Raw genomic sequence first — 26,389 nt, forward strand, 5'->3', positions numbered from 1 at the left:
CTGTATTAAAAAGTTTTGTAAAAAATGGTGTGGTGATAAAAATCTTATAACTCTCCTCTCTCTCTCTCTCTCTCTCACAAAACACCACCCTTCAAAGTCATGCACATAACTTAAAACCCATAACTTCGATGACGCGGTGTTCATGTTAGGATTAAACGCACACACGAAACTGAACACGACACGAAAGCAGTAAACGAACACGAGGATTTAACGTGGTTCGGTCTAAACTGACCTACGTCCACGGGTGGCAACTAGGTATATCTTTATTGAGTGACCTAATATTACAAGTACATAATGTTGTTTATATAGAGACTGAACTAGGGTTAGTAAATTATTATGCAAGAAATCTAAACCGGGCCGGGCTTGGGCCCGACCGCCCACACCCGTCTCCTCTTTTGACTTCATATAATAAACCGGGCCAACAAGGCCTACGAACCCAACAATCTCCCACTCGGAGGCCTTGAGTACTCTCGTCTGCACTCCTGATTGTACTTCTGTAATCTGAACATTAAACTTCTTCTAGTTGCCACCGCCTTCTCATCAATTAACCTGAAGGCCCGTTGAAGCTCCCCGGAGCTCCAACACGTCAGTCATGGCTGAAACTGCCCCTGACCCGTTCTCTGTCCCTACCGGCTCCCACTGTAACGAACTACCGGATCCTGAGATAACCTGAGAACAAACATTCTCCATATTCAGCAAGTAATTCATTGGAGAGACTTTTACAGCTGGAATACTGGTTTTCTTAATCCACTGTCGACCTGGAACTGTAACTGAAACACGACCTGTGCTCCCACTGTCACGATGTCCCCCAACTGATTTAACCTTCCTAGCTCGTTCATCCTGAATCTTCACTTTGGCTCTGGGTTTGTTACTTGCAAAACGAACCTTCTTCTGCCCACGAGATTCTGTGAACCGGATTTTGTCTTTCACCAAAACTGGATCCACTCCTTTCGATGACATATCGACCATATACAACGAACCCATTTTCTTGCCACGAGCAACCACGAGATTCCCTTTGACTACTTTCCACTGCCCATTCCCGAACTTAACATCGTGCCCCTGGTCATCCAACTGCCCAACTGAAACCAAACGTTTTTTCAAACTTGGAATAACCCTCACGTCTTTCAAAGTCCAAGAAGTACCGGCTGAAGTTATCAAATCAACGTCTCCCATACCCGTAACCTCTAAAATATCATCATTCGCTAGTCGAACCTTTCCAAAATCCCCAAATTTAAGATTCTTCATCGTTTCACTACAGTGAGTGGCATGAAACGATGCACCAGAATCCATCACCCAAGCATCAACGCTACTCTCAACACTACAAACCAAAACCTCATCACTACTGACCCCGTCATCTGTGTCGTCTTCTGTAACGTTCACCTCTTTCTTACCATTCGGACACTGATTCCTGAAGTGTCCTTTCTCTTTACAACCCCAACATTCAATATCCTTACGAGTCTTAGACTGACTCCTCTTCCTGCTCCCACTGCCTCGCTGTTTTCCCCTACCTCTACCTTCTGTGACTAGCATATTGCCTGATGATTCACCTGAACTTCTGCGTCTTGAATCTTCTCCCAGAATCAGATCTCGAATCCCATCGAAAGTAATATTTGTAGACGAACTACAAACTGCAGTCACTGTTTGCGACCAACTGTCGGGCAAAGAGGATAATAACAAGAGGCCTTGAACTTCATCATCAAACTTAATGTCAACTGACACTAAGCGGGACAAGATCGAATTAAGATTATTGATATGAGTTGTAACTGACCCACCCTCTTTCATTCTTGTTGTCACTAGCTCTCGGATAAGATAGACTTTATTCGCTGCCGAAGGCTTCTCATACATGTTGGATAGTGCCTCCATCATACCACGGGCTGTGGTTTCTTTCATGATGTTAAACGCCACATCTTCCGACAACGACAAAGTAATACAAGCCCTAGCTTTCTTGTCTAACTTCTTCCAATCTGCTTCTGACAGCTTTTCTGGTTTTTCATCCTCAAACACTACATCCAAGTCTTTCTGACAAAGTAGTGCCTCAATCTGCATCTTCCACCAACCGAACTTCTGTCCGTCAAACTTCTGTATCGAAACCTTTCCGTCTTCTGCCATAACAATGACTAAAACGAAAAACTGGATAAAAACAGAGACAGACACAACAATGGCACGAGCCTGAACTTAACGGCTGTTCAACTGAACTCTGTTAAACAATCAACCTATTTTAAACGTGCAGCGGAATAACGAACTGTAAATCAGAAAACAGAAACTTTAACCGAAACGATAAAACCTGACAAACGCGGTTGGCACTGGTTCTCCGTTTCTTTAACGCTTCTTCAGACTTAAAACTGTTCTTCAATGAAAATAGGAATCGATTCAACTGTTCTTAGCTCGTACTTTGCTAAACCGAAACTGATCAGAAAAAACGAACCAGCAGCTGCGGAACCCTAATCAGCGGCGGCGGTACTGTAGCAGCGGCGCGGTACTGTAGCAGCGGCGGCGGTACTGTAGCGGCGGCGGCGGTACTGTAGCGGCGGCGGCGGTACTGTAGCGGCGGCAGCGGAAGGTTTGGCGGCGACTCGGCTGGTTCCCGTGTTCTTCGTGTGATTCGAACCTAAGCTCTAGATACCACTTGTTAGGATTAAACGCACACACGAAACTGAACACGACACGAAAGCAGTAAACGAACACGAGGATTTAACGTGGTTCGGTCTAAACTGACCTACGTCCACGGGTGGCAACTAGGTATATCTTTATTGAGTGACCTAATATTACAAGTACATAATGTTGTTTATATAGAGACTGAACTAGGGTTAGTAAATTATTATGCAAGAAATCTAAACCGGGCCGGGCTTGGGCCCGACCGCCCACACCCGTCTCCTCTTTTGACTTCATATAATAAACCGGGCCAACAAGGCCTACGAACCCAACAGTTCAAAAGAATTATGGGTTATAACTTTACCCATAACTCTCTTACCACACATGTTCTTAGAATTAGAATATACTCGAACGTGTGGAATTGTTGACTTGTTGGTGCGTCATCATGGGCACCTTTAATAATAAAAGAACGTGGACCCTAGCCGCGTCATACGTTATTATAATACTAGTATAATGGTTTAGCTGGTTAACAAAGTTGGAAAAAAATTCTTTCTATCTTTTGATAAGTAAATAAAGTTTTCACACTAATGCATTTCCACCACCCTATTTAATCACATTACGCTCATCATTATCCTTGTACAAAGGATATTATCCTATGTGTCTCTCTTGATTCTTATTCTCTTCACCAAACAACTATGTCGAATTTCCTAATATCCTTGCTAAACCTTTTGAAATGTATTCTTGATTTGTTAATAAACCATCTATTTTTCCACCACCGTGAGGTCCACCTGCAGGAGAGCTACGATGGTCTTGGAATGAAGTGGTTTCGTGGCCGAAAACTAGAATATTCTAATGATGATGAAGTCGAATGTGCGGTGTGCTTAAGCAAAATTGAGGATGATGATGAGACTATAGAGTTGAGATGTGATCACCTTTTTCACAAAAATTGCTTGGATTTGTGGCTTGCACATCAACATACAACTTGTCCGTTGTGCCGGGATAATTTGGTGCCGTTGGCACCTAAGACTAACCTCTATTATGAGGTTCAAAGCCATGGAGAGCTTTACTGTGCTTGTTCTTTTGAGGGCAATGTGGTTATTATTTAATCACTGTTTCGAGGGGGGGGGGGGGGGGTGGTTCGGGCACTTTTGGTATCTCAGGTTGCTTGGCATTATTATAGGTTACTTTTGGTATCTCAGGTTGCTTGGCATTATTATAGATGTTAGACAGATTTATATGGTGATGAGTATATAGTGAATCTTAAATAAGTACAAAATTCAAATCATATATCAAGTGAGTTGATTTTTGTTACTCCTTCAGTTTAATGAACTTCTGTCATGGTTTAGAAAAGAGAAAATTACCAAAATAAATTTCTTTGACTAAAAACTTTATAAAAGAGGCATTAGGCCAATATAGGCGAATCCAATAGAATTTGCCCACATAATTTCCTTGGGTGCCAAATGAGCATAGCATGTCTTCATTTAAAAATGACTTGAGACATCTTTGATGATGATATGTGTTCATGTGCGGCCAAGTGGTTGCTTAAACTTGAGTGAGTGGGCTAGAGAGCTGCCTTGACAGACAGGGCTAGAGTGGAGCCCGGCAGGCCCTAACAAGCACTTTCTTAGCCAATGAAGATGCTTTGCAAGTCTTGTCACAGCTTGTCGGGCTCCGTTGCAGCTATGTCAGTCAACGCAGATGTCTATCCTACTATTCAAGTTTAGGCAACCCAATCACCACCGTCAACGTCATCATCGCCACCATCTGACCACTACAATTGATGTCACTATAACCGCCATCACCACCACCACCAACGTCACTATAGGAAAAAAGACATTCACGTTCTTACGACTTGCATGTGAAATGAGTTAACAACAAAAATAAACGATGTAAATGCTAAAGGATGTGACTAGTAACAAAAATGAAACATAAATGATGAATATGAAGCGGTCTAAAAATAAAGGATGTAAATAGCTACTAGGGAAAAGTTCATGTACATTTTAATCTTAACATCAGAACGTAGGAAATAATACCAACTTATAAAAAAATGTAACGTAAGAAACAACACCAACTACAATACTAATCTACATAAACAATGATTTATAATAACAAAGAATAAAACCTAAAATTACAACAAAAGAATCAAAATCAAAAACAAAAAACAGCAAATACCAGCAAATACTTATAATCAGCAAATACAAACAAAAAATAACAACAAACGCCTATAAAAATAAACCTAACAATAAAAACAAATTAGTTCTCACTGTTTTCATGATAAAAATAAAATGCATTTGATCAAGTTTCATAGTTACCAAGTGAAAGTGTGATGGTGATTCTCTTACTTTTGTCATTTTTTTTTCTAATTCTAGGGAAATTTTTTTATCTTTAAGCAGGGTTATGTTTGTCATTTGTATTTTATTTCCTTGTCTTTTGTTGTCTATCAAACAACACAAAGTAATTAATTGTAATTTTTATTTATTTCATCCTCATATATTAACCAAACATGACAATGAAATTGTAATGATCTTTTTCATTCCTTGTCCATTCTATTTTTAGTTCCACCAAACGAACCTTTAGTACTCTGTTATATCTGTTTAGCATGCAACTGATTTTCTTTTTTTTTTTCTGTGACCTTTTTTCCTCTCTTAATCTATAAGAGCATTCCTGGCAGCTTCTATATCTCTATCTCTATCTCTATAACTACACTAAAAAGATTACATTTTCTCTTTCATATACAATTAAATAATATTTTTTATATCTTTATCATTATATTTTCTTTCTCTTCCACTCACAATCACTTTCTAATATATTAAAATATAAATAGATAATGAACATTGTTCTTTCAAATTTACTCATCTTTTTAAGATTTTCTTTCTTGTTCACTCACAAACACTTACAAGCTTTACAAAAATTTAAAGATATCTCTTACATAGTTATAGAAGAGCTATTGAGAATGCTCAAACCTAGAAAACTATTTCTTAGATAACCTACATGTAGGCCCACAAACACGAACACACATCACAACGTGCATGTTCAAAACCTTGTTAAAAAAATCAATTTTAATTTTGAAACTAAAATATCTTAAATATACTTAACAAGATAATCAAACAAATTACATATTAAAATGAGCGTCTTTATTATTAACTTTTTGAAAAATAGGCACCACATGTAATACATTTTGGTTTTTTTTTCCTTTGGGAATTAAAACTTGTTACCTATGATTTATTGGTCTAATGATATTATGTTTGCCTTAATAAAATTAGTACAATTGAGGTTGTGAGTTCAAGTACAGGGAAGTGCTAGGCAAAAAGTGGAATTTTAGTTGAAAATATTTGTTTGTTAATATTTGTCTTTCGAAAAAAAATGTAAAACCAAATTATGTCAGCATTATGAACAATATTATGAATTCACGTGATATCTTATAAAACATATACATAATTAAATAATGTCAATGATTTTGACAAGTGGTTAAAACGAGACACTCAAAACCATTATTTAAAAGGAGGTTTGAGCTCAAGGCATGTATGTGGTATAAGCCTTCATTCTCCTTCTTTTTTTTTTAGACAAGTGACTTCCCCTTTTTTTCGCTAAGGAAATCTGCTAACACTCTAAACGATTCCTGAGACGACTGTTCTCTATGGCTAGAGAACAGCCTACATCCAAACTCATACCTACAAGCCTAGGGATACTGGCACCTATTCTATTTCCATTGGACTTTTGAAGTCTTACTTATTTCGCGAGACCAGGGCGGAAAGACGAGTTCCTATTTTCACGAGCTCATTTGGACTCATAAATCAAACTCCTATTGATTGGGAAATGCTCAAAGGTTCGTGTTCAAATGCCAAATCCCTTAGATGACTCACCATCCCCTGAAATACCTAATTCGGTACATTATGACAAGCTTAGCCCCCATGACTGGAATACTGCCTTTTACCTGTACAAAGCCATAAGCAGTACTCCCCCTTAAAGGCATTCGGTTGGTTTGCTATTGATATAGATTAAAGACCGAACCTTTCTGCGAAAGCGTTACGGAAATGATCTACCTTTCGAATTTTGATCTTGACATGACGGTGGTTTTTAACCGTAGCCTTCTTGCCCTAACCGAAGTCCAGGAACGGATCCTTTTGCCTGGAATGACTGAGGTCAAATGACACATTAGGCGGTAGCCATTCAAAAGCCCAAGAGACGATGCCCTAGTTCGATACCTGATGACTTGCCCTACTTTTTGTCTAAACCGGTTGATTGAATGTCTGAGGTAGGGCCTTCTTTGCCAAAGTAATGGGGCCTTCCAATAGGAAGAAGGACGTTGAGACAAGGAACTTCACTTCGACGCTGGGTAACACTTCCTCCATCTTTGGAATTGAATCACTAGTAGCAAAAGGAGGCAAGTAACTGATTAAGGAAAGGCATGAGTTTCCCTTTTCCAAATAAGTTATGGAAAAAAGTGATTATTAGCTTTCACTCTTTCTCCGCTTCAAAAGGAGCCGAAGATCTTTAAAGAACTTAATACTTTTTAGACGCCCTAAGGAAAGAAGTACAGGAGCTGAAGTCGATTCGCCAACAGAGAAGGGGGTCGGACATGAATATATAGGGTTTCAAGTTGAGCCAGGTGGTTTTTAACCTTTGGTGTGTTTCTTCGGAAGACGGCCGGCCTTCAGGGCAGGAGTGATGGGACGGATTGATTATGAGTTTCCCTTCGAATACGTGCCAGCCTAGCAATCCACTGTTCAATACTTGGATAATAGAGATAATAGGGTAGACCAATGGTCCACTATTAATCCAAATTACTGGTGAAAAAAGCATAATTAGATAACAAAAATTGGGAAAAAAAATACTTTAAATATAAGCCCCCCTACATAAATATATAGAGGGGTTTTCTCTAGACACCACCTCTTTTGGGGATATACCCCTTTTGATCTGCAAAACTCGGCTTATCGTTCAAGTCTAAGATTTTCGACTCGCGTTCGAACTCAGAAATACATAGTCTCAACACGACAATTTTTGGCTTCTACGGTGATAGTGGTACACAAAACTACGGTTTTCTTTTGTTTTTTTTTGGACCTGCTCTCTCTGGTTTTATTTTGTGTATGTGTTGCGAGTGATCTGGAGAAGAAGTCGGTGGCTTAAAAATCAAATATGACTATATGATGTCACTTATAGGGCTATACGTGACGTATATGGTACACCGACAACCTGTGCATGTCAAATTCACTGACATATGACACCAATACGTCGCGTTTCTAAACACGACGCATAAGATATAAGCAAAAAAAGACAAAAAAAAAACCCTCAATAAACGACATATAGGACTATATATACGTCGCGTATTGAATGGTGCACCCTAATTTTTGGCTGTGTTTATCGCAGGACCCATAAATAGTAATTCTATCAAAAGCCATGTAAAATCCATTTCAAAACAAATAAAAATTATCTAAAAGTAATGCAAACGAAAAACTTATATTAAATTGTGGTAGTAGTTGCACAACGTGTTCGTAAACTATTTTAGGGAAAATAAAGATAACTTTTTGAAATTATTAAATAACCTTTTTCAGCTTTCATTATAACTTTCACCGATCACAAAAGAATTAGACAGTTGATTTGATTAAAATCTCTTTTACTATAGTAAAATTTCCTACACCACGTTTAGATCACATGGGCGATGTTTTCACTTCAAAACAAAAAATCTATTATTTTTCTTTATTCGTGGGACTCATAACACAACAGATACAATTTAAAATGTCATCGGCGTTTTTGTTGCGCCAGAAAATTTTAAGTTTGTTGCGTTAAAGGATTCAATCTATTGCGCCAACTTGAAGTTCATTGAGCCAAGCACGTTTTTCGCACTTTGATTAATTGGTGAATTTTGAAAGTTAAGGTTGTTTTATTAATATTCTTCTTTAATCGATATATTTTCATAGATTTATCTTTTTCTATTAATTTTAAATTTTATTTTTGTGAGCTTTTGTTACTTTTACATGTGTTCACACTACGTATAAATTGATGGGATTGAAATTGTATCAACGTTTTTCCGTTCACATTACGTGTAAGGAGTTGGCTAGATTTGCTGCAACAAAAAGGTTAGATCTTTAATAAGAAATAAATCAATAATGTGATCATGACAATGACATGAATTTGTATTTCTAGTTGCAAAAGAACTCATATTTTACTTTACTTTTTCACTAAATACATCAACTAATCAATCATCATACCCGGTTAAAATCCCGTCAACAACAAGATTATTAACGGGGTTTGAGAATGATGAAATACAGGTAAATTGTACCTCTATCGTTAAGAATAGAAAGGTTGCTTCAGACAATCAACTCCAAAATCAAATGTATGAAGCCATATAAATGTTACAGAGGACTGAACAAAAGACTTCCAGACAACATAGGAAAAAATCGGATATATACAATAACTAATAATATTAATAATAATAGTTACAATAATAATAATAATAATAATAATAATAATAATAATAATAAAGTATAAATAACAAGTAAAATACTTAAGAATAAAAATAGAAAACTTGGAGAAACAAATGAATAACTAAATCATATTGACACGATCACAAATATAAGTTAAGAATCAGGCACCCACATATATAATTTAACAAGTTCACTCTGAGACGTACTTTGTCATAACCATCTAAATCTCAAGGAAATATGAGTTTTAGTTATTGACCTAGTCTTTTAAACTATGTGAAACTTTTACTTCATTTTTACAAATAGTCTGCTTTGTTCAGATAAATGTCCTATAAGTCCTATTTGGTCATCTTATCTATTAAAATAAATAATCAGATTATGCAACAATCAAACATCTGGTTATCCAAAAATTACATCCATAAATAGATGAAGCACATTTGGTACATTATTTAGATAATCACTTTCAAAGCGCACCCTTTATAAGCATGTTTAGGCTCCTTTTTAGGCATGTAAACCAACCGAGCATTCAACTAGATGTTCACTTATGTTCGTTCATTTAATAAACAAACGAACATGAACAAAGTTTTTTTCATGTAACTAAACGACCAAACATGAACAAATGTTGCGTTCGTTTCTATTTGTTCATTCGTGTATGAACGTTTAAATACTCATTTGAATTTATTTATCACTAATATTACTTTGAAATCAATTTGATTTTCATACTTATGTTATTTCAAACCCTTTGTTTAGATATATTTGTTTAATGAGATTTTTACATATTTTCCCTTTCTAAACCTTTGAAATTACATATTTTCTTAAAATACAAGTTTTTAATACAAAATGTACAATGCTCTTTAAACATGGTTTAGAGAAATATATAATTTCAAAGTTTTGAAATGTTTGATGTAATGATATGCAACTACTCCCATTCACAACCCAAGTTTTTATTAAAAAACTAATTTCTCTTTCTTCCATCTATACAACCCAACCAAACCCAAATTTATACTCCCATTCACAACCCAACAATTTCTTTTTATGAATATAATATAGATTATAATTAGTTTTATTGTACTAAAAATAACTTTTCAAATAAAAAAAGGCCTATTTTAAATATAAATCAAGTTCTTTATTCAACATTGTATATTATAGATATAGAAATAATTGTTATGAATTTTGACATTTTCTTTAAAAATAATTTGAATAAGAAATTTGAGATGATAAATTTTATTTAAAAAAAATGATATATAAGTAACCAAAATAGAATTACATGCGTTAAAAGGAATTATGAAAATAATAAAATAATGCCCAACCAAACCCAACCCTTGGTTGGCGGACCGACTTAGGTTGGCTTGGTTGTTTGGGTTAAATGCTTTTAGATTTTCTTTATTAAAAAACCACTGACCGAACAATGCCGATGGGAGTAGTCTGATATCATATTATAGGATTTAATTTGGACACGCACGTTACTTTAGCTCTTGTTGATTGTCCATTCGTGTTATTTATGTTCTTGAACCGTTCATTTTGAATATTAATGAACTGAACGAACACATACATTTAAAATATTAATAATAATTATATTACATTTTACCAACAAGGAAAATATGTGCCAACCCTTCTTGCATTAGCACCACTGCCAGATCAGCACTTGCAGAAGGATCTAAACTTAAAAAAAAAAATACTCAGAAAGTAACTATTGAGATATTTCAAGTGTGTAAAATTACCAAAATAATATGCCTGAGGCTTGTTGAAGTTAACTCATCACTTGATAAACAAATACGAAATTGTTTAAGTTGAAACTGAGGTATACCTTTGTTAACACAAAGGACCTATGTAATTTAAGTTTCAAGTGTATGAAACTGCCCTATCTGCAAACATAAGGCTAACAAATTAGTCTTTATAATCAACAAAATTGTTTATAAAGAAAAATCGACACGACACCTACTTGTACATGCTCGTTTCCTAGAATGTTTTTCCCACGAACTCTTAGCACAGAACCTTCTTTGTCATAATCAGCATTCTACAAACGTGTAACGACTGATAATAATAATAATAATAATAATAATAATAATAATAATAATAATAATAATAATAATAATAATAATAATAATAATAATAATTGTATCACCTATAATAATAATAATAATAATTAACTCACCTTACCCCAATTTTAAGTTCAAGTTTTAATGTCACTTGTTCTGGTTTTCTTGATCCAGAAGCTGCTTCTCTAGCAACTTTTTTACTCAACATAAATAAATATATTATTATTATTATTAATTGTAAGTGGGGTTGTAAACAAACCGAACAAAGCCTTGTTCATGTTCGCTCATTTAGTGTTAAACTTGTACACGAACGGTTCATGAACGCGAACCAAATCGAAAATCTTGTTTGTGTTTGTTCATTATGGAATAGAACTTGTTAGCGAGCTCAAACGTATACTATATATTTATGAAAAAAAACAAGAAAAGAAAAACAGCATTCTTAATCCAAGACATTGGATATAATCACCTCAATTAAATATAAAGTTAAGCACTTGAGATATTAATAATCATAAACATAATCATCCCCCAATCGGCGGTTTTATTCTATTAATGTCCACGAAACACAAGTTATTTAGTTAAATCAAGATTCTATAAAACAAAACATTAACAAAACGAACTAAACATAAACAATAAATTCATAAAATGTATATGTTAGGTTGGTTATTACAAATAAAATATTATAAAAATATAAAACAAACCTTTACTAATGACATAAACAAACTAACATAAACGAATATACACGAACACATTACCGAACGTTCAAGAATACAAATGAAAAAAATGAATGTCCGTTTCTACATGTTTTGTTTGTTGATGCTGTACCTGGTTTTCAGACAAGTACACCGCAGATATGTTGTCACAATAAACTAATGTTGTGCAAGAAACCGAAAAAACCGATCCAAAACCGAAAAATCCAAACCGAAAAAACCGAACCGAAACAAAAACCGACGGTTTGGTTTATGTTTTTGTAAAAACAGAACTAAAGGTTCGGTTTTGGTTTTGCATGTAAGAAAACCCGAAAAAACCGAACCAAACCGAATTTTTCTAGATTTTAATTTTTTTATTTTCTATTTTAAGTAATTTATAAGATTTTAATAAATATGTAACTCATATACTTTTGGTCAAATATATAATAGTCTATTAGTTACCAATTAACAAAATTGTTTATACCTAAATTCAATATTTTCGGCCAATTTTCTTTTTGGCCTAAAATTTTCAAGCTCAAAATGGTAAAAACCGAACCGAAGCTAAAACAAAAACCGAAAAAGCGAATGGTTTCAAATCCAAAAACCGAAGTTTTGGTTTTAGCCCAAAACCGCACCACGCACACCCCTACAATAAACTATATTTGTAGGAACAAATAATTCTAGTAAAAGGTTACACAACCAGCTCGTTTCAGCAACGACATTAGCAATACCTCTGTATCCGCCTCAGCACTTGAACGTGAAATTGTGGGTTGTCGTTTAGATTACCAAGAAATAATGTTCCCCAAAGTAAATAACTCAGACGTTTGCTCGGCGTAAGTATAGGCGGTAAGGTATTTGGAAGTGAGGGTCGCGTGTATGAATAAACAAATATGGACCGCGTCGGTGAGCTTCGGCTAAGTGTTGGTAAAGGGTACCACTGGGTAAAAGATTGCCACTGGTTGCAGTAAGTTTGGAAGCGGTAGCAGTGTCGTATGTGGTGGCCAATGGCTAAAATTCGCCACATTTTGCGCGGATTAAAATGTCTTTGGCATAGTGACTTTGAGATAAAATGTCAACAATTAACAACTAACATTAACGGAACTGAGAACAAAATGAATCTAAATGAATTTGATACAACCGTTTCGGGTCCTAACCAGTAACCACAAAACGGACTTTTTTAAAATCTACACACCCAACTTCTTCCTGGCTCGCTTATAATTAATAATCTTCACTTATCGGCCTCACACAACTTTCGAAATTTGCTAGAAACCAAAAGTCAATACAAAATACAGTGGAGTTTTAAGAACTTTTGGTAAAAAAATAATTCTAAAAATATGTCATTTTATGTTTTTCATGTTTTATATGATTAAATCCTACTTAAATATGTAATTTTGTAGTGTATATTGTATAACCTATGAAAGTGTACTAACCAGAATTTTGAAAACAATAATAATACAAAATTCAAAAAGATTGTTGTCCGCTTGCCTTCTGTTTCGATGTACTACTTTTCAGTTTAAGATATATAACCTTAAAACACTAGATCTCTAACCTTAAATCACAACGAGTTCGCATTGATCAATATATTCCACACAACTTCAAGGATTGTTATTAGATTTTGTAGACAGGGGTAATGCCCAAAAGATGAAAGCATTTCCTCATCATCCCTGAAGTTGCCTCACACAACAATAATCTGCTCGTCTCCTCTGCAGACCCGACAACCTGCCCAATATCCAAAACAACAACACTTTTATATAGTAAACAGCATTCTTTAAAATAAAATATATATATATATATATATATTTTTTGCATAATAATACTCCAAAATTACAATGTGTATAAAACGGTTATGTTTTAAGTATAAAGAAATGGAAAACAATGCTCATTTATCTTTTAACTTTTAAATTGTTGGCATAAAATTCCCAGCCAATTAATTTCAAGTAATGACATAAAACACGCTTGTAAACAGAACTATAAAGATTAAAAAAAGTTAAACCCGCAAAACCTGACTAGTTACCGTGTCAGGTTAAATGTGTCCGCGAGTTCAACCAGAAACTAAACCAAAGCCCGTAAATTTCATGTTAGAAATTCACACCCATAGACATACTAGTGGAAAAGAATGTATACCTTGCACTCTGAGTAGAAACTTGTAAACTTTTCAGATAAATCGTATAGATATTCACAGAGGACACTTGGTAACAAATTTGTGCAAGCCTCTTCGACCGCCTGATAAACAAATTAAATCAGATGTTTGACCGGTACTTAAAAACAAATTAAACAAAGATACTTGATTTTGGTTTCTTACCTCAGCGAACTGGAGCAAATGCAATCCCAGCTTGCGTTCATCGTCTGTCTGCAATAATATTTGCCCCCCCTGTCACAAACATTTAAATCCATTTATAAAGTTGATATTTTATTACAACTCAATATAAAAAAAATAAAATAATAATAATAATAATAATAATAATAATAATAAACTCTTACCGTTTTCAACTCCTCTATGTCTTTACCAGATTTTCTGATAATCGAACATATTCGAGCATGTGCATACTCTGCAGTATTACCCTATGTATCAAAAAATATGAGCAGGTAAGAAACAAGAACGGTGTCACGTTTCAAATTAATACTTGAACATAATAGAAATGAGAGAAAATCATTAAGCAATAAGCACACCTTGTCATTAAGCATCTGATCAAAATTGAACGTGTAATTGGTCGATCTGTTATTCTTCAGGTCTGCATACCTGTTAAGAACACAAATAATAATAATAATAATAATAATAATAATAATAATAATAATAATAATAAATGGGCACAATAACCATTAGTATAAATAATAATAATAATAATAATAATAATAATAAGAATAAGAAAAGCATAATAAACTTACTTAACAGCACCATATCCAATTGCTTCAGCAGTCTGCTCAAGCTCCTCAGCAGTCCACTCAGCTGCCTTACCTAATGAAGTTATAATTAACAAACTTTATTAATTGACTTAACATGAATAATAATTAATAAACCAATTTATGGTTATACCTCGTTCCACAAGAGCCGCTTTACAACGAGATTTAGCTTCATCGAGTAAATCAACCAACTTAACCACTTCAGTACAACGGGTTCTAAATCTCTCCATCGTCACCAAGAACAAGACCAAACCCTACATGACTTGTTTTAGGGTATTTGCTTTCATCAAGTGAAGCCACCCTGCACTTTGAGCAGCCTGAAAAAAAATATTAAATTACATCATCCTTTTTTTTCATTTTTTTATATATGTTATTGTGAAGCTGGTGACTTACGGCGAAGATCTTTTCAAAATGCTCTCTCTGACCTACATTGGTGACATATATTATCCACTAGGCTTTTTCCTCATGAAGCCGATACCTGCATATATAACAAGATAAAATAAATAAATAATTCAAACAAATCTAGCAAATAAAGATACGAGTATTTAATAAAACTAACCACAAAGCTGCAAGATCTGTTGAAGCATAGTTGTAACCACCATCTTTCTTTGTAACTATAAGAGGCACCGCCCTTTTTCCTTCAAAAATTTTAATCACTTTCGCGCTTTTGTCATCTTTAATCAAACCCTTATCATCGAGCTCCTCTAGAGCCAGAGGAATGTAGCTGTTATTAAGGCTTTCACCCTGAAAGCAACATAATTAAACTTCAACACATAAACTCGTATTTTATACCTAGAGAATGTAAAAGATTATACCATTTCTTCCAAGTAAACCGCCTGACGCTTATATGCTTTCTTGAAACCGTCTTGAGTTATTTCACAGACTTGTGCCCATGCTTTCTGGTCCTTTTCTTCCTTGCCACTCTAATTTAATATTCATTATTTTGCATATAAGATTGCAATGGTTATGTGAGACAGAAAACTGTAAAAATCACCTGGATCATGGCATATATTATCCACTTGACTTTTTTGGCATTTTCCTCATGAGACTGATTGACTTTTTCCTCATGAGACCGATCGAATTTTTCCTCAGGAAGCTGATTCCTGCATATAATTGACAAAAAGATAAATAAAAAATTCAAACAAATCTACCTTAGCAAATAAAGATATAAGCATTTATAAAAACTAACCACACTGCTGCAAGATCGGTTGAAGCATAGTTACAACCATCATCTTTCTCCGTAGCAACAACCTTTTTTCCTTCAATAATTTTTATCACCTTAGTGCCGCCGTCATTTTTAATCAAACCCTTATCTTCGAGCTCCTTTAGAGCCAGAGGGATGTGGGAGTTATAAAAGCTTTCACCCTGAAAGCAACATAATTAAACTCCAACGCATAAGCTCGTATTTTATATCAATAGAAAGAAAAAAAATATACCATTTCTTCCAAGTGAACCCCTAGATGCTGATACACTTTCTCGAATCCCTTACAACTTATTTCACAAATTTGTGCCCATGCCTTGTGGTACTTTTCTTCCCCACTCTAATTTAATATTCATAAGTTTACATGTAAGAAAACAGTTCAGGAATATATGTATATATATAGACTGAATAATATGGATGATGAATGCAATGGTTATGTGGGCACCTGGAGAGCGACTACTGCGCTTCGGGCTCTCTCTTTGAATTTAGGATTGGCATCAAATCTCTGTTTTGACTCCTTATAGTTCACCTATCAAAGTATGCAATTAGAAGCAGCATTCATATAACAATGAGATTCCACAAGTGGTGTAATTTACGAGCAACTATGCTCACCTCGAGCTCTCCAATATCCTGATCGCTAACCTGCCCATCCGGGAACTTCTCAAAAAGATACTCGATCAACATTCCAAACTATCCATGCTAGTTAGTTAGTTAGTTTAGGGCTATTCAAAAAGCTCACGGCTCGGAGCTCGCTCGGATTTTGCTTGGAAAAAGCTCGCTCACCATGGCTCGGATTAAAACTGAGCCGAGCCGGCTCGGCTTGGTTCGTAATGAGCTGGATTGGCTCGTTACGTTAGCTTGGCTCGGATTATTTTACTTTTAATACATTTTATTTATATATACATATAATATTATTAAAATAATTTAAAATAAGAGGGGGATATATTCTTCCCAATTAGACTATGTGTAGTGGAGGGCTACAACACATGGTGCCACGTCAGCAGGGGGCGATTTTTATTTTAGGGGTTTAGTGGTTTTCAAGCCCTTTTGTCGCACCCTTTTTAATTTTTTATTATTATTTTCAAGCATACACATGCGACAAAGGTATGCCCCCCACAAACTTATCGCCCAAAATTTGCCCAATAAACCACCACTTATCGCCCCATTACGTATAGCCTAATATAGACAAATTGTTAAAAACAAGCTTTTTTACTTATTTTGTATTCGATTGAACTCGTTATGTATTTTATATTCAGTTGAACACGTTATAAACTTATTATATATATAAATTTGGTTGACATTAATATTTTAACTATTTTCATAAACTAAACCAAACCAAACCGAGGTTGGATTGTTGCAAGTTTAATAAGATCGAGTTAGTTAATATACCTGTCCAACAGGTTGCGGACCTTTAAATTGTGTACCCTCGCCTTTGATTTTAGACCATAAGCTCATGGCATTGTTGCTGTCATGTAAAACATCATAATAAGGTATGCATGTTATAATAAAAGTAAATAATAATATAGAAAGAAAGAAACCATTGGTAATCAGCTAATTCTTTTTTGGAAGAGATGGCTATAAGAGGTGGCAGAGGGTGATGAGGAAGAGTAAGTTTCAATGAGACCTCAAAAGCCTTTGCTATTTCTTCTTTAACCTGTAATAATACAAAAAGATTAATCTTATTAATCTATATATTCATTCATGAATATATATGTTTTTAAGTTAAAACAAGACTTACAGGTGCCATGGAATTAATTAAGTTTCTTCTTCTTCTTCTTCTCTTCTTCTTGTTTCAAAATAGTATCTATCTATCCGAGAAACAACTATACATATATATATATATATATTACGAACACGAATTAAAGTAATAATAATCAACAAACAAAAAAAATCTAACCTTTGTTTTTCGTAAGATCAGCAGTAGGCGGTTGTACGTGTAGTCCAATACGTCATCTCATCGTGTGCTTTTTACCCTTAAATAAATTCGTTTTCGCTTGTTTAGTTACCGACTACCAACTTCATGGCCCAGCCCAATATTAAACCTAGCTAATGATCCAGCCCAAGTTCAAGTGGGTTTGGGTTTGATCAGCTATTGGAAAATCGGGTTTTTGTCATACATGGGTCTGGTTCGTGTCCGGGTATTGTATCTAAAAACCATATCACATGCATCGGGTTCAGATCAGTAAAAAAACCAGGTATTCTAAAACATGATATTTGAATACCCTATTAAAAAAAACCTATTTTTGAGGTTTTTTCTGAGTATTTTTCGTGTATACATTGGGATTTTTAAAGGCCTACACTCTTTTGGGGTATTTTCCAAGTGTTTTTGGGGTAATTTTGGGTATAGAACGGGTACTTGAGAAACCCGGTTTCGGGTACCGGAAAAACCTGTTCCAGGTATGGAACCGGTTCAGGTTTTCGAGTATTACCAAATACAAATCGGGTCCGGTTTCGGGTATGATTTTTGGTGTTGAAATGCATACCCTATCCGTACCCTACGGGTAAGATCGGGCACGGGTTCGGGTAATAAACCCCCCCCCCCCCCCCGGGTTTTTTTTTTCGGGTCTGTTTCCGGGTTCGGTTTTTCAACTCAACTCAATTGGAATCTGTCATTACTACGTCACAAATCAACATTTACATTATTTTAACGACGAACTAAATTTTTATAGCGACCAACTAGCTGTAATTGGTTATTAGTCAAATGGTCAAAACCGGTTTCGGTTAACCGGTTCCAATGTGAAAATCCCTAACCGGTCTCTAGCCTACAGTTAATATCGGTTACAAACCGGTTTCTTCTATACCGGTTAATAACTAGTTTCGCTTTCGGGTCGGTTTCAGTTAACTGGTTATGATTTACATTTACTCCTTTAGCTTTGTCCCTTAGAATTCACAGATATTATCCAATGGAAGATCCCAATACAGCCACTTGACCCCCCATTTCCCAACTTTGGCAATCCCTTACACTAATACCCAAAATAGCCATCAAGAACTATCGGATCCGATGGAAGCACATCAGTCGGATCCATCTTCAGTTCCGTCGGACCGACAAAGATGTTGACACGTGACGAGATTTTAGAGGTGCACGAGTTTCGTCGGTTGGCATTGCTAAACCGTTGATGGCTAATTACAATTTAAAAACCAACTCTAGAATCATAAACCACCCAAAATGACATCAAGAAACAAAGCAAGTTCCAATAATAATCAACACCATAAACCAAAAATTAAAGGCGCTCGAATCTGATTTCTGCTCTTGTCGATGCCCGTGGGTATCGTAACAGTTCTTTTAGCATAATTACTTCATCATGAATATCAACATTTTTTCTGATCACTATATGTACATCCTTTAGCATTGGTGACTTGGCTAACATAAGCTTTAAAAAATCCATTCCTGTTTTCTTGTTGCTGAAGTTTATTATCTTTATTACACGCAGGCGATGCAAGATAGCCCATTGTTCATCAATAAGGTTCATCATAGTTTGTTGTCTACAAAATTGGTCTTCGAAAGGATGCATCTGTTAATAAGCAAACTACATTTATTACATGAAACAAAGAGAAAAAATTTGTTATCTGCACTAGTATACCTCCATTCGAAATGTCTCTATATTTGGAGAGCTAAATGTGACCAAACAAAGAGCCGAAAATAAGTTGATGTCACGTGGAACCGACAGTCCGAGTAAATGAAGATGTTTGAGAAGGAGTATAGGGGCTGGTAGCTTTTGTGGTATAACATTTGTAGCAAAACACTGTTTCCAAAATAAAGAACTAGTCTTATATTGTTAATATAATATCTCCTTGTGTAGCAGTGGTATGAGTTATAATCTCGGAGTAATATGCATCACCTTAATGGGGTAAGAACTCGTACACAGACGGTCAACCGAAGATAAACACTCTAGTATGTTAGAATTCCAACATCCCGTTAGATGATTTTCGTCTCCCGTCTGCATTACACCCATATTAAAGTCTAGAATTTTGAAGCAAATTGTAGGTCCCGAAACCGGATCCGACAACAAACGGCTTTGCTCTTGATAAACGCTCAAGACGGGTGCGGTGAAGTCAAACGACCGAATAATATAATATAACGATAATATAGATAGAAACGATCTCGTTATCGGTTGAAAGATTTAATATATTAAGTAAACGAACCGACCCCACCCAAGGTGAACTCCCCTTGGGTGGGTGAAAACATCATACAAAACACACACATAAAAGTAAGCAAATGCTCCCTATTTATACCTAAACACAAATCTTCTAGAAGATCTCCTCCGTTGAAGCTAAACGCGCGTGCCGAAGTTCTCGTCTCGTGTCCGGATTTCACACCCACTTTATTTTCTTGACCATAAATATATAACGGGTTTCATACTTTGATATCGCAAGTCACATTTTTTGCCTTACACAAATATATCAAGGGGTTAATTGCATTTTATTTCAAAACCACCTTCAATAAAATTTTTCAAAAGTTTGAATGTTGTTCATGCAATTAACCCATTCTACAATAGTAAATATTATTATCGGGTCATACTAGAGTGAAGTCCTTAAGTAGTGGGCAACTGGAGATAAACCGTTGAAAAGCTTCCGCTGTTATGCTGACATTGTAAAAGCATAAGGTAGCCAGCTTACTAAACCCTTTAAAGGTTACTGGAGGTTGAAACACACAGTATTGGAGTTTTAGAACTGTTAAATGTTGCAGATTTAAGAAAACTGGCAGTACCTTATAGTTAATAGCTGAGCCGAATAAAAGACTAAATTCTTTCAAGGTATCAGCTTTTCGTGATAGGTGAAGTATTACCTGGTCAATCTCCCACCCGGTAATATTTTGGGGGACATAAAAAGAGAACTTGAGTATCGGACCTTGGTGTAGCAACAAGATCAGGTAAACAACATGCACGCCATTACATCGGTTTGGTAAGTATCTATCGACGGATGCATGAAAAGTATAATCAAACTTGAGTTTTGGAATATCTATACAATGATACGTCCAGTTATGTGATAGAATACTTGTTTAGAATGCATCTTTTATTGGCATAAGAGTAAGAATTGTTTTTGTTATATTCAAAGGAAGGTTGCTAATCCTATTCGAAGGTAATCCTTGATCCTCCATCTTGGAACTGTTGTAGAAAATGCTGCATCATTGTAATGACACCAATAAGTCGATAACCGATGTTTTAATATAATGATGCATATTTTTAAAAGGAAAAGACCATACTTGCAGTATACACATATTACATGAACCTTAAATTTGTTGGAGGTAATTCCCGAACTGAGTTATGGGTCGGGAAGGTGGGGCCGGTTCAAGCTAATGGATCGATCTCATTAATTAATTAATTATTATAATTAGAGATAATTATCTATTTTATTTATTAGATAGAGATGAAATTTTATTTAATAGATAAATAGGAGTTTGTGTTTTACTCTAATTATAATCGAGCTTCTATATAACCCCAAATAATTCATGTAAGGGTTATTGGAGAATTGATCAAGTTTTGAGTTATTTTTTCTTGATTAATAAAATTGGTGAGTTGTGCCAAAATATTCTTGTGTTCAATTCGTTCTGGGCCATTAATTGGTATCAGAGCGGTTAAGCTCTTGGTGTTTATCGATCAAAGTCATGATTGATAAGGAGGAGACCGAAAACTCAAGTCGTCGATCAAAGTCGTGATTGATAAGAAGGGTTCGGTTAAGTCGTGATCGGAGTTACGGCCAAGTTTAAGCGGGCGGTAAGATCAAATTTGTGGCAAAACTCGAACGTGTGTGGGTTCCAATCAAGGTTTTGTTTTTTGGTGCAAAGTATACTTATGTATTCGGATTTTTGTGAATAAGAAATTAAAAGTGATCACAAAAGTCAAGTTGGGTTTGGTTTTGCACAGTAGCTTACGAAGGAAAATAAAAAAAAACAAGAGTTTTGTTTTTTTTTCAAGGCAACAAGTTCCATTGGTTTTGCACGTGTTCGGTTTTTCGAGAGGTATTCGTTAACCGGTTTGTGAGCAAACAGGTTCGGTTCTAAAAAGTGGTTCGAGGAACGGATTGGAGCAAGGGAGTTCGACACCATTAAGTGTTTACCGACGGAAGAAAAAAAGGGTGTCAATGGCAGGTGAAGAAGAAAGGCCAATAATCCAACCCAAAGCGACCGGGGGGATATCACTGCAGGTTCCAAAGCTGAACTGAACAAATTACATCACATGGGTGATTGTGGTGGAAGCGATTTTGGACGATCAAGGGTTATGGGAAGTCGTTCAACCAGAAGAGGGTGCGACTATTGATGCGAAGTAGAATAAAACGGCAAGGTCGTTTTTGTTTCAAGTTGTAGAAGGTGATATTCTTCTTCAGATTGTTCAATACAAGAATGCACGAGAAATATGGGCGGCTTTGAAAGCACAATATGTTGGGGCCGAGCGAGTCCAAAAGGCTTGACTCCTAACGTTGAAAAGTGAATTTGAGAAACTCAAGATGGCGGAAAACGAGACTGTTGATCAGTTTGCAGGAAAAATAACCAGTATGGTTTCAACGGCAACGGGTCTTGGTTACGTATTCGAGCAAGATGCTTTAGTGAAGAAGTTACTCGACGCGGTTCCAGACAAATACTTCAACCTGGTAGCCTCAATCGAGCAAACTGTTGATCTCGGTAGTATGAGGTTTGAAGATGCTGTTGGAAGACTTAAGGCGTTTGAGGAACGTCTACAAGGAAGAGAGCGCTCAAAGTCAGTTACTTTTCAATCGATCAGAAAGTAGTTACAAAGGTAAATCGTATGATCAGTCCGATAGCTGAGGTAGAGGTGGGCCGAGTTCATGGGAACGTGGAAGAGGCCGGGAAACCGGAGGACAAGGATAGTACCAAACCGAAGGACGGGTAAGAGAAAGGAAAGACCGCTCCCAGATTAAGTGTTTTCAGTGTGGCGAGATGGGACACTTCGCGTCCTTGTGTCCGGAACTGAGACGAGCAAACCAGAAAGCAAATCTGGCTGAAACGAAAGATCAAGCCGATAGTGATCCGGTTGGTTGTTTAAATCTTCACGAGACGGTTTACTTAAACGAAGAACGAGTTAACCCGAAAAGGCTTGAAGTCGAGAAAGTGGAAGAAGGCATTTGGTATCTCGACAACGGAGCGTCGAACCACATGACAGGTAACCAATCGTATTTTTCCGAACTCAACAAAAATATAACACGTAAGGTAAAATTCGGGGACGGGTCATGTGTTGATATATGCGGTAAAGGGAAGATTTTATTAAAATCGAAAACCGGAGATGATCGGGTTTTATCCGATGTTTATTTTATACTAAGTTTGAAAGATAATATAATAAGTCTCGGTCAAGCAACGGAGAACGGGTGTGATGTTCGTATGAAGGAGAATTATTTGCTCTTGTATGATGACGGGGGTAAACTTATGATGAAGGCGTTTCGAACGAGTAACCGGTTATACACGATTAAATTAACAGTGGGAGTTCTGGGTTATGTTAAGAAATCCACGCCGATTCAGAAAAAGTTCAACGATTCGGGAACAAAAGATGATCAAGGAAAACTGTTGTTCGCTCGATTAGATGACAAGAATCGAAACCAAAGGAGCGGTTATGCGACTTCATGCGGCCGAGGGAATGGTCGGGGACATGGTCATAAAGGAGGTCGAGTTTGGGAGAGCCGAAATAACAAAGTCATGGATCAAGAGAAGTTCCAAGAGGTGTAGACCAAGATGATGAGGACCAATATGGATGTGAAAGCCGAGAAGGTCAAGATCGTGGGTCAAATCAAAAGGAACAAAAGAGACGTGTTCGAAGTTAAAGGTCCGCTTATTCTAGTTCGGAAATTAAGGGGGTGATTATTAGAGGTAATTCCCGAACTGAGTTATGGGTCGGGAAGGTGGGGCCGGTTCGAGCTAATGGATCGATCTCATTAATTAATTAATTATTATAATTAGAGATAATTATCTATTTTATTTATTAGATAGAGAAGAAATTTTATTTAATAGATAAATAGGAGTTTGTGTTTTACTCTAATTGTAATCAAGCTTCTATATAACCCCAAAGAATTCATGTAAGGGTTATTGGAGAATTGATCAAGTTTTGAGTTATTTTCTTGATTAATAAAATTGGTGAGTTGTGTCAAAATATTCTCGTGTTCAATTCGATCTGAGCCATTAAGATTCACAACACATAAGTTACAGCCTTGGAACTCTAGATCTTGTACAATGAAATGTCTAGAGCATTCAAAGCAGTAGCGTAGCCAGGATTTTTTTCCTACGGGTTTGGAAATTTTCAAGGGATAGAGGATCGATTGTCTATCACTAACGTTTGGGTTTTTCTGTCCGGTCCAGTTAAGCGTTTGGGTTGAATCACATAATAAAAATAGTAAAAATCAAATTAGTTTTAATTGAAATGTGGGTTAGGTTCTTTATCAAGATTTCTAAGAGTTTGGTGTAAACGTTTCTACGGGTTCGATGTCGAAATTTCTACAGGTGCAATGTAAAATCAGACGAATATATAGCACTAAGAAACTTTTTTGTACATGTTTGGCTGAACGCGTTCCATAAAAGCTGCCTACGCCCCTCTAACTCAAAACTTATACAAAGTTGATACTTTAAATTTTGTACCCTAAATTTTACTTAGGTCGCACAATTCAGGTTTAAAAACATTACATTACATTTCTGAGTTAAATGGAATTTCAAACCTAATGTACAACAATTGCTGCCTCAAAATATGCACACGCAAAAAAAATATATGTAAAGTTGATGATGAATTAGAAACAAACATTGAATTAGATATAATATTATGAAGTTCTAATGTACCCTTTATAGAACAAATGTAGTACATTGAAAATCATTTGATCAAATTGACTAAATAATAACAAATACCGATACCGGTACCAATTGTGTTAGGTCGGTGCTTGTTTAGTAATACCACTGAAAGCACAAAAAAAAAATACTCAATTTAAATAGTACCGATACCAAAAACACGAAAAATGAAATACCGGTACGTGTACCAATTGTGTTCGGTTGGTATCGTTACTTTGATTGCAAAAATTAATAATAAGTTATGATAACTTTACTACCTCTAGGGCTCTTTGGAAGTTGTAAGTTCTAGGAGGAGATGAACGGCTGAAGAAAGGTTTAATCACTAAACAATTAACATAAATGGCCCATAGAATCCTTAAAAATGGTAAGTAAATATCTTCATAAGTAAATCATATAAGGTTTCCTTAGAATCTTTACAAATCGATCAACAATTCTATTGTAAGAAATTTATTATACAAATCTTTTATAAAAAATATGAAAAAAGGTCAATCAAGGCCTATAAACAAATAGAACAATTAGTTAACCATATACTGTTTAACAAGAAGTTAGTTTAAGTTCGTTAATTTAATAAGCGAATGAACATGAACATAAGTTTTTGTTCATTTAGTTATACCCACGATCATGAATATTTGTCACGTTCGTTCATTTATGTTCGCGAACACTCAGTTACATTCGTTTGAATTCATTTATGTTCGATACTTTGAAATTGCTTAAGTTCGTTTGTTAATATACTAGGTTATAAACTCGTGTGTTACACGGGTTTGAAAAATTAAATCTTATTCATTATCTTATTATATGATTTTGGTTTTTCAAGTTGCAATAATCATATACAAAGCACACATCAAAACTCTTGAAAAATCACAAGAGCTAAAAAATGTAAACAAACTACTTCTATGTATATTGTTGTGTTAGTTTTGCATATCTTGCTATTGAACTAACAACTGCAAGAGTTTCTATCGGTTAAAAAAATTACCAAAGGATTTAAATTAAGGGTTTAATGATATTAAATTATCCATAACCAACAAAAAATAAACTTGTGTGGCTTACTTCATGCTTTTTTTTCTAATTCACGCCTTATGTTATAAATTCGAGGCAACGGCAACTGCATATTGTTGGGCTCGGTCTACCCAAGACACATATCATTATTGATGTGGCTAGTACGTTATGATCCAAGTCGGGTCATACCCAATAACAAGCTAGACAAACACCAATAATATTTGTTTATATATGATATGATCATAACAAACAAATATTAACACTTGAGTTATTTGGAAAGGGGTTTCTAAATATATTGTACTTGTGAAATAAATAAATCATATGGATGATTTATACTTTGAGAGAGAGCATTCCATAATGTTATCTAAGATGGTTAAATAACAATATGTGAATAATGGTTACCAAGCATGTTACCTATATTGTGTTATATTTATTTTGGGAAATAACACAATGTGAGTTTTATGATATAAAACTTATTTTAAGACAAAAATATATATAAAATTTGAAATGGGTGAGAGGGTGGCCGCCCCTCCCCCTTTACTCTCTTACACCTTTTAGTTTATATTATTATGTTTTCTTTAGTGGAGACATGCATTGGATGTGAGTGGGTGCCATGGGTGGTGCTTCCATTAACTCCCTAACTCTCTTTCATTCATTCTTACAATTTTTTGCAAGTAACAAAACATTCCTCTCTTCCTTTTCTCTCCCATTTTCGGCCACAAGGAAGAACATCAAGGAGGAGTTGGTTTTTCAAGTGAATCCTAGCTAAACAA

General features: G+C 35.4%; 2 pseudogenes; both read right to left on the reverse strand.

The window, feature by feature from the left end:
- Positions 1-13,347: 13,347 nt before the first annotated feature.
- LOC143627719 (arginine--tRNA ligase, chloroplastic/mitochondrial-like) lies at positions 13,348-17,588 on the reverse strand (annotated as a pseudogene).
- A 1,474-nt stretch (positions 17,589-19,062) lies between these two features.
- LOC143627720 (F-box/FBD/LRR-repeat protein At1g13570-like) lies at positions 19,063-20,939 on the reverse strand (annotated as a pseudogene).
- Positions 20,940-26,389: the final 5,450 nt, after the last annotated feature.

This window comes from Bidens hawaiensis, unplaced genomic scaffold (genome assembly GCF_021521415.1).
Source record: "Bidens hawaiensis isolate Kalapana, Puna unplaced genomic scaffold, B.hawaiensis_p1.1 tig00004733_1, whole genome shotgun sequence".
Classification (NCBI taxonomy): domain Eukaryota; kingdom Viridiplantae; phylum Streptophyta; class Magnoliopsida; order Asterales; family Asteraceae; genus Bidens; species Bidens hawaiensis.